Raw genomic sequence first — 13,509 nt, 5'->3', positions numbered from 1 at the left:
GAAGAGTAGCATAAGGTTTACAAACGGCTATGAACGTTTGCCATGCTGCTTCCTCTGTAAAAAAAAAACTTTGAGAAGAAAAAGATACAACTTCCTGAAATGAAGACTGTTAAATCAGTATATAGAATTATTTAAGTAGAATATTTTGGTCCTGTACAGGGTAAGTCTGTGTTTATTCTTGCATCAAGAGTCCTTGAGTGTCAGGGAGTCTGAATACAGACTGTAAAGCACTTCTTTAGTGCAGAGGTAGGCAATCAGTTCTAGCACAGCTAATGCTGACAATGTTATATGAGCCGTGAACCTCTTCAGTGTTAAATGGCAGTTTCATTTGTTTATTGTATCAGGAAGTTTAATTTAGTCGTTTAATTTCACAAAGTCAAAATGTGTCATGAAGCAGCAGCTGTGCTGGGAAATTACTGTAACTTTTGTCACGTTGTTGTCCTTGGAATAAAATGTGCAGTTAATTGGAAGGAGTTCTTAACAGCACAGCAGTTTCACAGAGAAAGGGATACCCCCCTCAATCCCCTCACCACACTGCTGTTCTGGAAAGCTTGCATGCGAATGGAAGCCACTAACCAGTGTAAATAATCAAGTACTGCAGGGCATTTCCTGGCCTTGAGTAAAGTGTGAATGATCAATATAGCTTCTTCTCCCTTATATCTAAAACTAGTTGTTTCTCTGTTACCACTTGCAGGGTTTAAAAAGGGGGGCATGTTTATAGCCACAGCAGACTCTCACCTTTATGAAGAATGCTCTGGTATGAGCAGTTTCAGTGGAAATAGCTGAACAATCTTCAATAACACTTTTGCTCAGCTTACCATCGATTGATTCTGAGGTCTGAAGTTCCTGTACTTCATAGCAAAGAATAGACACAGCTAATGCCATGAGGTAGTCTAAGCCTTTCTTTCTTTTTCTCTCTCTCTTTCTCACTCTGTCTCTCTCTCTCTCTCTTTCTCTCTTACTTTCCAAAGCATCATTTAGGAATTTAATATTATGCAAAAATAAAGTACAATATGCTAACAGGATTCAGACCAGAGACTGAATCCTACTGCCTATTATCACTTATTGCTTATGTAAACATATTGGTTAACTTCAAATACTTTTAATGCTGTCAAAGGGTACAATGTGGAACAGATTTTACAAGAAATGGTAGTCTGTTCCACCTATAAAGAGGCGGGCCATCTGACAGGGCACAAGAACCAATGTCTTTGGAGAGTAAGCCCAGGCCAAAAAAAAAAAAAAATCAGACATTGCATTGACAGTGCTTTTACTTAAAAAAAAAAAGACAATGTCTTTTCTGTTTCTCCTAGTTCAAACATAAGGTATTGCAAATTCAGTATTTTTGCCTAGAATAGAGGAGGCTGCATATACCTGACAACTGAACTCCACATACCAATCGTAATGGTCTTATATATATCCCATCTATCCATTCCACCCCAACCCCTTTTTCTCAGTTTTGTACATGGGTTCAGGGTGTCACTTCAACATTGGCAATCATGTAGAGCCGAGGTTCATACTGCCAGGTGGCTAGTCCAGACATGTTTTTTTTTTTCCATACCACACATGCATGAATGGGCGTGCCTTCATTGAAGGTTGGGCATTGAGCTGGCACCTCGGCACCATAAAAATCGACTGCCAATCATTAGTGGACTGGAGTTCCGCTGTGGCGACCCCTAACCAGGAAAAGCCGAAAGAAAAACAACAACAACATTCACATGCACCTATGGTCAGTTTAGAGTTTCCAGTCCACTAACTGCATGTCTTTGGAATGTGGGAGGAAAACAGAGCACCCAGAGAAAACCCACATGAACACAGGCAGGACATGCAGAATCTGAATGGAAGACACCTCAGCTAAGACTAAAACTGGAGAACCTCTTGCTGTGAGCTGACAAAGCAATACATTGCACTACTCTGCCAACTTAACTTGAAAAGGACAACACAGAATAAAACAAGGAAATACTGCTTGCCTAACAGGGAGCAGTGCTACCCACCAGGTGTGAATTTATCACCAGTTGAGAGATAAAGAGAATAATTCTGACAGTAACCCAAACATTAAACATTTTCCCAGAACAAAGGCACTTACATATCAATACCTTTTTTAGTAATGCAAACAATATAATTTATGGAACTGTGTCTTCTTTTATTGTATTTATTTGATAATCATGCAGGTTAACTGTTCTGAAGGCATTTTTTTCAGTTTTATTCTAGAACAAAGGCAAAATCAAAATCAGAATATCGTAAATGATTCACAGTTACAGTTTTGAAATTCAGTATTGTTGCATGCATGAAAATAGAGAAAAAAATCAGCAGGTACATGAGAGTAATATGAAAATGAACGCATATCACAAAAATGTAAAATGCAATTCAAAATGTAATATCTGCTGAAGTCAAGATGACCTATGTTCACAGAAATAACAAAATCCAACTGCAATTCAAGTTCAAAGAGAAGTAAGCTATGGAAACTGACTTCAAGGCTTTGAAGAGAACAGAAAATAAATTACTACGAGTGGAATTTAACTAGATAAGTAAAGCTGGTACCTGCCACATGGTTCACAAAAGTAATAATGGCAAAGGCAACCACAGAATCAACCACGGCCCCTTAAGTAGTCACAAGAAATAACAAGAGCAGCAGTACTCAGGCCGCTACAAGATCAGTTTTGCAAAGCTGCTTGTGTTAGATGACAAGGAGTTACATAGTGTTGAGCAGTTATTATACAGATGCACGGTTTTCAACATTTCCTAAGGAGGGCCGTATAAGAATACTGGCTTCTTAGTCTGGACCCAAGCCAACCAATACGGAATCAAAATTAGTTTTTTTTTTCACTGGTTGGGAATTAGGCACTATTTAAAAAGGTTCCCTGTTGATTTGTTGACAGCTTAGGTTGTCAAATGCATATTCATCGACATCTAAGCGTCGAATGCTTAAAATAGCGAACGGCCACATCATCAAATTTTTTCCTTGGGAAAGAATTTGCGTGGCCATTCTCAGGGATTTCCCTTTCCCCAATGTAGAGCAGTCTTGGAGTTGGTATATTTAGTTAGGGGGGTGTGGGGGTGTGTGAGGGCAAAGCCCCACACTATGTTTGGGTGAGTTTGTTTATTTTGTTTTCGGACGGCCAAGTGAATTCTTTCCCTAGGAAAAAAATTTAATGATTTGGCTGTTCGCTGTTTTTAGCTTTCGACTCTTAGGTGTTGATGATTTTGGATTCGACAACCTAAGCTGTCGATGTTATGATATAGATGCTTTAAAAGTATAAATGCCTCTGTAACAAGAAGCAGTATTTACACTTGTGTAATGAGGAGTTGTTGTAATTCTGAAGAGAGAGCGAGAGAGTCAAGGGAACTTTCTAGAATCAGAAAGTAAGACGAAGTGGTAGACGTTATTTAAGATTATTTATTTATGTACTGTTTCTTGACTGGAACAAAGCTCCAATTTTAGATACTTCCTGGAGAAAAAGAAATCTGTATAGCTTACAAAATCTTGCATACAAAGATATCCATACACAAAATTCTAAAGGTATTAAGGACAGAGGAATTTTCCCAAGCAACCTGGTCATATTTCCCATATGACGGTCAACATGGATCTTCCCTGAAAATAAGCCAGATGTCTAATGGGACTAAATACAAGTGAATAAGTAATTTTTTAAACCTATTACACTTGATGCGTCAGAGGCAATCAAACAGATTGGCTGTGCAAGATATTAGAAAGCAGGGAGGGGCAATAAAGGAGTTAGTAAGAGCAGTAAGCTGAAGTAATTGAAAAGTTAAGGAAACAGAAATAGCTATGTTTCTCCCTCAGAATGGTTCATAGGTTCACAGGTGTGTACTAGGCTAATGGTGCTGGAGCCTTTACAAGCCTAGCCCATAGGATTACCCTGGCATCGTGCCACCCGACCTTAGCTCGTAGTGTTTCTATCAAATAGAGCCACTGCAGTGATCCCCAGGATGAATATTCTATTTCTCATCCACTCATCAAGATTTCACTTGAAGAGAGCCAGAGAGGTTCTCTGTTTGACATGTATGGGATGTCTATTCCATAGCATGAGCAGTCTTTGGGTTATGAACCTGTCCCTCCAGCATGTTCTGTTGATTGTGGTAATGAGGTTGAGATTTCTGGAGCATGTGGTGCGGAGGAATTGGGATTTCTTTAGATGTAGCATTTCTAACAGTGCTGGGTCACACATGCTTTGTAAGTCAAGCAGAGATTGCCTCTAAGTAGGCGATATGAGACAGAGAATAGTTGGAGTTTTTTGAGTCTGTCCATATAGCACAAGTGTTTAAGGCCTAGGATCCTCTTTGTGAGGTACTTTTGTGGCTTCTCCAGTTATTGCAGGTGTCTGGTGAGGTACATCCCAAATGGGACATTATACTCAATGATTGGGCTAATGAGGGAAGAGTAGAGGGAGACAATGACCTCTTTCTTCTTGGATGCAAAACCCTTAGTAATGAGATGTGCCACATAGGACTTTCTGGCCACAGTGGTAATGTGGTTGTCAAAAGAGAAGTTGCTGTCATCCTGTGTTCCCAGATCTCTTATAATGCATCTGTGTTCAGTGGACTACCATTGATGTCGTAATTCATAGGAACTGGGTTTCCCCAAAGGGGATGATGACACATTTCTGGCATTAAGCATAAAGACATGGTTCTGACACCAGTATTTGGTCTCAGTGAGGCCTTTCTGTAGGATGTCAGCATCACTTGGGGAGTCAATAATGGCTCCCAACTTGCAATCATCTGCGAACTTTGTCAGCCAGAGTCCTTTGTGTTGACCTGGACTTCTGAGAAGTAGATACCAAACAGGAGAGGACCCAGGGCTGATCTCTGTGGGACTCCACTCATGACTGGTCGGCAGTCTGACTTGGAGTCAGCTACTTTCACACTGTGGGTTCTATCTGTGAACTAGTTTGCAATCCACCTAGTGATATAGGGGTTGATGCCTAGCTTAATGAGTTTTTCCTATGATTCCTGAGTGGGGAATGGTATCAAAGGCCTTGGCCAGATCAAGGTAGGCTGTATGAACCACCTTGTCTTCATCCACAGCTCTAGTGACTGACTCAAAGAATCAACCAAGTTGAGCAGGCATGATCTACCCTTCAAAAAAACAAACTGTGTGGGATCCAGAGTTTGGAGATTCCCTATGTCCTTGTTTATTAGGTCCATGAAGATGTGTTTCATAGCTTTGCATATCAGACTTCTCAAGCTAATGGTGCCATAGTTCCCAGGGGCTGTAGTCATTCCTCCTTTATGGAGAGGAATGACTGTAGCAGTGCGATATTCAATAGGGACAAAGCCAGAGGAGAGGCTGTGATTGAACAGGGCACACAGGTGAGGTGCCAGTTCACTCTGTAGTTCATGTAGAACACAGCCAGGGATATTGTCAGCTCCCATAGAAGCTGTATTCTTGGTCTTGGACAGTGCTGTTTTAACCTGTGCAGCAGTAATACTGGGTGCCTGGAAATCTACTGGTAATGTGATTGGTCCTTTGTGGGGGGGGGGTAAAGTTGGCACTGAATCTGTCAGCTAGTATATTGGCAATATCTGTTGGCTTGGTATAGGAGGTACTATTGTGCAGTAGCTCAGAGCAAATCTGGATATTGCCGTGGAGATTCTTTACATAACTATAGAAGGCCTTGTGGTTGTATTTAATATCTGCTGCAATTCTGTTTTCATAGCTAGCTTTAGAAGATTTGATGAGGGATCTCAACTTTTTGTTGAGGCTGATAAGGGAGTTTTTTCAGTTTTGGGACTTCACCTCATTCCGCATCAGTTTCCTCCTTCTGTTGTAGAGTCTGTTTATGGTAGGGGACCACCAGATTGGCTTCCTTTTTTGGAGGAGAGTGTCTTGGTTCTATTGGGTATGGTGAAATTCATGCATTTGTGTATGTGTTCGTACAGTGTACTGGTGTATGATTCGGTGGTCATGCAACTATTCTCCATTGCATGAGTGCTGTGAAGTTAGCCACCTCTGTTTTTAGGAGCCCGAAGTTAGCTTTGGAGAAGTTTTTCATGGTGGCTTCCATTGCGGGGGGTGGGGGGTGGGAAGGATTTGGATTTCCAAGGTGATTAGTTTGTGGTCAGATCTGACCAGGGAGGAGTTGACTATTGCCGTAAAGCAACAGTCTCCCATGTTAATAATAACCAGGTCAAGGATGTTGCTACCTCTAGTGGGGGTAAGAATGAGCTGGTCCAGGGCATTGGAATTAATGAATTCCAGGAAACGTTGGGCAAGTGTATTGGTACATGAGTAGTTTTCCCAGTTAATGGAGGGATAGTTAAAGTCGCCCAGTGTGAGAATGTTAGGTTGGACTCTAATATTCTACAGGGTGCTTAGGAACGTGGAGTGTGAGTCTTGGGACATGGTTGGGGACCTATAACAGGCTACAACCTGAATCGCTGTTTTACCCAGTGTTAGCTGCACCTGAAGTATCTCTTATGTGTTATGTTGGGCTACCAGTCTGGAGGTTGACACATCCTTTATCTGGAGGTTTACACATCCTTTATGAATATGGAAAAAACACCACCTTTGGAGCTTCGGTCCAAGTTGTGGGGATGAATAGTGGGGAATAAATTATAGCCTGGTAGTGCAGGGGTGCTTTCTGCTGTTTTCAGCCAGGTCTCTGTTACAGCACACATGTTGATGTTCTCCATTTTAAGGAGTGCTTCGAACGAGTGCATTTTGAGATGTAGACTTCTAGCATTGAGCAGCATGACCCTCAGATTGCATTTGTTTGTAGCTGTTACGGTGTTAATTTGGTCTTTGGAATACTGCCTAAAAAAGGCATTATAGGGGTGGCAAGAGACTTGGCCAGTATCTAGAAATCCAGGGGGTGACAGATGCAGTCCATCTCTGGCAAAGCATCGAGGACTGTCAGTCATGTCATCCCAGGCAGACAGATAGTGGATCCCCTTAGAAAGACACCAGAAACCTAGCTAATTGTTGAAATCAATCATTTTCTGCTTGTACTGTGGTATTATTTTGGGGGACGGTAGGATGTTGCTCAGGGCTAGGGCCATACCTGCCTGGGCTACATATTCTGAGAGCTCCTCCATGTCTCTTTTCATGTAGTCCAAGGAGGTATGCCTCAGGTCATTCACACCCACACCTACAATGATAGAGTCATATTTGTACCTGTTGTTGAGGGACCTGAGTGCATGCGTTATGTGGTGGATCCTGGCACCTGACAAGCAGCTGACTATTACTTTCTCCTTATTTAACCTAGTGATTGGGACATCAGTGTGCCTCACTATCGAGTCACCTATGACTAGTGTTTTAGGCATGCTGTTTGGCCTTAGGGGCTTTGGTTGAGTGGCACACTGTTGTAGGAGAGTTATGTGTCTCATGATTAGTGATGTGTTGTGGTGGTCAAGTGCGTTTCTGCCTTGGAGGTCTCTGTTGTTTGGGTAGATTTTTATTGAGATCATCCACGAAGGTGGGTGTGTCATTTGTGATTTTTGTGAAGGCAGTGCTGTTGTGTATTCTGGAGGGTTATGTGTTTCAAGTGTTGACCTTCTCCTCTTGACCAGTTATTCCGGTCTTGACTGGAGTGTGCGTGGCTTCCAATTTGGATATATAAATGCATCTCTCACAAGTCTGAGTGTTGGGAGGTAAGAGGAGAAGGCTGTCAGTGTAAATGAGGCAGTTGCTACATTGCCTCAGGATGCCCAAGTCCACCAGGTTAATAGGAGAAAGCACAGGGAACTGACCTTTAGACATCCTTGGAGGGGTGGGCATTAGTAATAAGTACTGGAGCGGTTTCTTTGTAGAACGTTTAATGCTGGTATCACATTTGTGTGCTACAATAATTGCTACAAGAAGTCTAATATGATAAAGTGCTAGACTAATAAGCTATTAAAAGTGCAGGAGAGGAGAGAACTAGCAGATCTAAGGCAAAAATTGAAGAGCAGACTTTGGCACTTCTCAGAAGCGTACAAACAGTCCTGGATACAGCAAATCTGTATCTGGACTAGACAAGTTATAGAAATGGTTGCAAACAGTCCTGGATACACCAAATCTGTATCTGGACTAGACTAGTTGTAGGAAAGGTGGGAAACAAGTGCAAATGAGGGCTTTTAAACCAGAAAGTTGAAAGAAATGGAATAAACTGCCCAAACGGCCAATAAACTACAATTTCTGGGCTAGAAACCACTCCTCTTGTGGTAGATAAACTACCTAGTACTTACCACTCCCACTGATAAGCTAGAAGGCTTCCCTCCAACACAAAAAGGTCTCAGAAGCTTACAAACAGTCCTGGATATGGCAAATCTGTATCTGGACTAGACTAGTTACAGGAAAGCCAAGAAACAAGTTTAGAATTTTTTTTTTTTTTTTTTGCAGAAAATCAGCTAAAACAGCAGTAAAACAATTCAAGTGCAGTGCAAGCTAGCACACTTGAGTGTTTAGCAATATTAAAGCAAGTACAGTTTAAATAAATGCAATTTATTCAAACTGTATTCTGAACTGAATTCAGTTATTGTTTTATTCGACTCTGAACAGTTAAAAAGTGCCAAAAAATATACTTGTCAGCTGAAAAGCACACTCAGTCTAAACAGAAGAAGATTCTAGCAAAGTTTTTTTTTTAAGATCTTGACTTGTAGAGATCAGATATGTACCTTACTTGTGCTGGAAGACAGTCACATGTTTTAAGTCCCAGCATGAAAAAAGGAGTGGCCATTAATTCAGACATGCTTTTGATGTCTTCTGAGGACATGGCATTTGAAAGTGTAGAAAGTGAAGGAATTTTACAAGGAATTCTGTAGCAGAGCAAGGAATATATATTTTTTAATTAATTTATTTATTATTTATTTACATTTGTTGACCAGGAGTGTCCGACTGGACGTAGGTCCATTTTCAGCAGAGGCCCGGGAGAAAAGCTCCACAGTTAAAATAAACAGACAGTAGTTACATTGGATTACATAGTGATTAACAATTTAACACAGTAATTACTTACAACATATTTACAGATGAAGAACATAGTACATCAGTAGACAACTAGAATCTTTATCTGTGAAGTACATAACAGACATTAACAAATGTTACAATAAGAAGTTCCTGCTGTATAATAAGTACTAGGCTTATGAGGATCTGAGCTTGCTATAATCAAGGTAGTTAGTGGAGTGGAAAGAAAGGTAGTGGTTGGATGGGGTGGGTGATATTAGAGTGGAAGTTGCAAGGGCATAGCCAGCATGTTTTTAGGTGCCCTTTTAGTAAAGTTTTGAAGTGAGTGCATGATGGTACAGAGGTAATTGCGGGTGGAAGGGAGTTCCATAATTTGGCTATGGTGCAAGAGAATAGTGCTTCACCAGCAGAGTTATTGGCTTTAGTGATCTGCAAGTGATTTTTGTTGCTGGTCTGGTGGTGCGATAGGGTTGGAGTAGATTCTGGAGGGATGGGACATTTAGTGGATGGTTTACTAGTTTGTGGGTGACTGAGAGTTGATACCACTGAAGGAGGTGAGGGAGTTCAAGACAGCCCAGTTCAGCAAGTGAGACAGTGGTGACTACAGTAGAATGCCCCTGTGGCAAATTTGGTGATTGTGTTGTAGCAGGTCTCTAGCTTGTTTAGATCGCATTGCCTTAGGTTGGTATATATTGGAGAGGCATAAAGTAGGGTGGAGATAAGGTGGGGATTTGCTATTGAAATCTTTGCTGCTTTGGTGAGAAGTTGCTTATTTCTGTATAACGCTCCTAGTTTTTTGTGGACTTTTTTATGGTCATGGATATGTGAATGTCAAATTTTAGTTTATTGTCTATTTCCACTCCTAGCAATTTGGTGTGTTCAGTTGGGTATATAGTGGTGTTGTCTTTTGCTGTGATGTTAAAGAGAGAGTTATTTTGAGTATGTTTGGTGGGTTGGAAGATGAGTAGTTTAGTTTTGTTTGGGTTGAGTATTAATTGGGCATCGGATAACCAAGTTTCAACAGAAGAAAAGGCTTCCTGTGTGACTTTTTGCAGTTTGGATAGGGACTGGGATGAGCAGATGATGGTTGAGTCATCTGTGTATTGTATGAGTGTGCCATGTTTGGTGGCAGAGGCTAGATTATTGATGTAAACAAAGAAGAGTAGGGGTCCAAGGATGGATCCTTGGGGAACCCCTATGGAGACAGGTAGTTGGGGAGATATGTCATTCTGCCATACAACGGATTGTTGGCGGTCAGACAGGTAACTCTGAAACCAGTTGGTGACTGATTGAGAGAAGGATAGGTTATTGAGGACAGAGATAAGTTGTTTGTGTCGGACCATGTCAAATGCTTTAGATAGGTCTAGGAAAGTAGCAGAGGAGAGATAGCCATTGTTTTTATGCTGAAGGATAGTGTTAGTAAAGGAGAGTAAGGCAGTGGTGGTGCTATGGTTTGGTCGAAAACCATGCTGAATACTGGAAAGGAGGTTGTTAGTAAGGAGGTAGTCGGAGACCTGAGAGTGTATGCATCTCTCTAGTATTTTGGAGAGTGGAGAGAGAATAGCTTTGGGGTGGTAATTGGTTAGTTCTGTGGAGGGTCCGCCTTTGTGGAGGGGAATTATATGTGATAATTTCCACAGTGTGGGAACTTAACTTTCTGACAGAAATTGGTTAATCAAGATGGATACTGGGTAGGCCAGAGCATCAGCTGGGATTTGTAGGTATTTACTTGGGAGATTGTCTGCTGCTAATTTGGTGGATTTAAGTTCAGTTAAGAGTTTTTTTATGTTGGAGGTAGGTACAGGAGAAAAAGAGAAGGCAGTGGGGAGATTACTAGTTGAAGGTGTGGGCTGGAGGGGAGGGGGATTGTGTCATTTAGCTAGTGATAGTATGGTTTGGGTGAAGTGTGTGTTGAATGAGGTAGCAATATGTTCTGAGGAGTTAGGGATGTTAGGAGGAGGGGTACTGACTTTACCTGGGTGGAGGATGGAGTTTATGGAGGACCAGAATTGTTTGGGGCTGTGTTGTGAGGGGTCTAGGCAGACTGGTAGTATTGGAATTTGTCCTGTTTTATTAGCTTTTTGACTCTATCGCGTAGTTCTAGGAATTTCTGTCTAGTTGAGGGGGTTTTGGTTTTGCGCCAGTGCTCCCAGGCTTTATCCCTGTTTTTCATTTCTGACTTAGTGGTTTTCTGTAGCCAAGGGGAGGGTTGTGCTTTGGTTCTGGAAAGTCTTATGGGGGCATGGTAATTAAGGATGCTCAGGAAGGTAGTATTAAAAAATTCAACTGCGTCATCAAGACTGAGGTACTTTACAGTCAAGACTAAGTTAAGACAAGTAATATGATGCTTCCATTAGAACTTCTTGCTACAGGTATAAGAAACATTACCTTGTGATATAATTTCTATTGTGCTGCAAAATTCTCCATGGTGCTTTCAGTGTAGAAGATGAAAATAAAGGATCTAGCTCTACTATACCTCTCAGTTGTACAGATTTTCACAGAATGTCTAGATTTTTTACTCTTATTGTTGGTCTGTTTTTCATAAAATTGTGATTTTCTGGCAAATTAGTGGCAAATCATTAAAGACTGTAGTTGAAAATAATGCCAGACATTTGAGTTTCAGACTTCCTACTCTTCAGTAAATTCATGCTAATGTAAAACCTGTTATTATATCAACTTGTGGCCCTTTGTCTCACTGTTATTTATGGCTTTTGTGATGCCCCTACACTGGCCCAGTAATCAAGGAGCCTCAATCCTTACCACTAGCACCAGTGAGGGACATACACATTGGGAGGATGACAAGTACACACACACAGTAAAGTGCAATTTCCCTTAAGAGCACACAGAGATCACAGTCAGTCTGGGGCTGGTTTCTGCATCTTTCTTCAGATCCTCAATAAGACTCCCCATTTGCACAGCTATAGAACTGAGTCCTTAGCCAAGATTCCAAGTCAAGTCTTCCCAGCACTCTCTCTGTCCAACTAGTGCTTCATGTCCCTGCCCAAGTTGCTGACACAGACACACACGCACACACACTTTGAGATTTGATTTATACACAAACACACGCCTGGGAAAGGCTGGCACAGGTTTACTAGCTAGTGTGACCAAGACTTAAAGGCTATTTAAGAATGGCCTATACAATGTCACCAGATATATATGCAAGTACTCTCAAAGCTAAAATATCTCTAAACAGCCCAGTCATAATTAAAAGGTTTAAATATATTTAATAATAAATAATAAAAGAACAAGGCAATATTCAATAACTCAGCACAGTGACTAAAAAATTTAGAATCACAGGAAATATTTTAAAACAACATTACAGGACAGTCTCAAATAAAAACAGAAAACATCTACACTAATCTTTGCTATACTCCTATCTCTAAACAAAATACTATACCTAAATAACTTACTTACAGAGCAGGCAAATGCAGATAAGAAGTGTTGAATGGATGTTTTCAGGTCCAAAGACAAGATACAAAATGCACAGACTCACTCTCTGAGATAGTTCTGAAATTAATAATACACATTATGCTAGGTTAGCCAAGATGACATCACTCTTTGTCACCTGCCTTCAGTTCCCAGGCTAACAGAAACTTAGAATTTAGCACCTCTTTGTCATAGGTACGTATCTCTCAGAAGTTTGCCTAGAACTGGAAGTCATAAAACAGTTAAACACTTTTAAATTTGAAACCTAGTAATTATTTCTGTTTCAAGACAATAGGAAAACCGCCACCTCTAAACATTGTACTAAGCTGAAACAGAGATAACAGAATTGTAAAACAATTTCCACTTATTTTCTTTCTTGAGGTTTTGCAAGTTACCTCTGTATGTTCAAACTTCTACCGTTAAAATACACATCTGCACAGGTACAGTATATAATTTATACACATTTCTGCTCTTTTCCAGCAGGGTATACTGTGGTTACATTCCTGACGCTCAGTACATAACATACAGTTCAACACACACTTCTGCACCAGTAGTTTAATATATACATAACATAGTTCTCTTACATTTGTAAGACAAGTATATAAACCATATAAACATTCACAAATGACATATGATTATTTACAAACTTCCAGATAGCTGGGCTGGCATCCTCACAGCTTTGTCCAGATTTCTTGCTCTAAGAGGTTGAGAGGTATGCTGTATCTAATGGTATGGTTCTTTCTCATGATCACAAATGCAAGGGCAAAGAATACAACCTTCACTCACATTCAGAAAAAAATGAATCTGATGTGAATGTCAAGTATTTGCATGAATGAAAAATGTGCTTGAGAGTTTGACACATGCACTCCATTGCCTAACAAAATCAGGCTTGAGATTACTGTACTGTGTAAAAGGGGGTTATCTCCTTCTGCCACCTGTTTCACAAAGAGTGATTCTTGCATGCAACAACTTTAAAAGCAGTAGTCATTGAAACTGATACTACACTATGATATCTACCAGTAGGAACAAGTACTACTTTACAATTACTCTTTTAGGTCTATCCAAGAAGTATTTGCTGGTGTTGGAGGTGATCCCAAACACTATAACCAGATTTTAAATACAATCAGATTATCCCTAGAGCTTATTGAAGTCCACTAACATGGCCCAGTGCACAACATTACAGGACA

General features: G+C 40.6%; 1 protein-coding gene across 5 annotated transcripts in view; it reads left to right on the top strand.

Moving 5' to 3' along the window:
• The window catches only part of SHANK3 (SH3 and multiple ankyrin repeat domains 3), a 7,266,504-nt gene that overhangs the window by 3,658,590 nt on the left and 3,594,405 nt on the right, over window positions 1-13,509 (top strand). The gene's annotated exons all lie outside the window — the stretch shown is intronic.

The sequence above is a fragment of the Protopterus annectens genome, chromosome 11.part0, assembly GCF_019279795.1.
Source record: "Protopterus annectens isolate FY-2018-M chromosome 11.part0, PAN1.0, whole genome shotgun sequence".
Lineage (NCBI taxonomy): Eukaryota > Metazoa > Chordata > Ceratodontiformes > Protopteridae > Protopterus > Protopterus annectens.
Note: the sequence above shows the minus strand (reverse complement) of the source record. Positions and strands in the feature narration are given on the sequence as shown.